Source organism: Gavialis gangeticus, unplaced genomic scaffold (assembly GCF_001723915.1).
Source record: "Gavialis gangeticus isolate Ggan-Ray unplaced genomic scaffold, GavGan_comp1, whole genome shotgun sequence".
Lineage (NCBI taxonomy): Eukaryota > Metazoa > Chordata > Crocodylia > Gavialidae > Gavialis > Gavialis gangeticus.
In genome coordinates, this window is record NW_017728998.1 from 3,056,986 (window position 1) to 3,057,779 (window position 794).

A 794-nucleotide genomic window follows, 5' to 3' on the forward strand; every position below is an offset into this window, starting at 1 on the left:
GGCCGCGCTCTTGCCCGGCGCGGGCTTGGCGCGCGGGAAGAAGGCGGTGATGCGGGGCTGCGCCATGCGCCGGCCCGGACGCTCCGTCTGGCGCGCTGCAGCGGACCGCTTTTCGCGGGAAGCCCGCCCCGGGCCGTACCAACTGCCCGCCCCCCTCCCGCCGCGTGGTACGGCCCGCAGAATTGGCGCCAGTTTGCTCTTAAAGGCGCCGCGCCTCTTTTTTGGTTTGTTTCCTTTTCCTCCCGCGGGGGCGGGGCGGGGCCGGGCCCCTGCTCTGCTCCGCACCGCACAGCAATAGGCACCCAGCGCTCCGGGCCTCCGTTTTCCCCATCCGTGTAATGGGCTTCTGTGGTGCTCTGCTCAGGGTGGGATTCCTGTGCCCTGGCACCCCTCGGTGCTCCCCGCCCGTGCGGGATGGTGCCGGGGTGCTGACTCTGTTTGAATCCATTCCGGGACGGTTCATACCGTGAGGGGGGACATGGAGGACTGCCCTCAGCAAGGCAAATGGACACGACCGTCGCATTTAACAAACCCGCTGGATGCATGGGATTCAATACTGAATAATTATTGGCATGAACGCCCTATCACGTGGAGATGATGGCTAATTCCTGGAGATGCTGGGGTGGGGGGCTGGCGACCCTAGATGGTGCCCATCCTTGGAAGTCTTTTAGCACCCGTGTCTTCCCCTGGGCGGGAGTGGGGGGATGAACAGAACCAGAGACGATTCAGGTGGGAAGGGAGTCTAGTCTGACCCCCTGCTCCGAGTGGGACCAGTCCCAGCTACAGCATCCCAG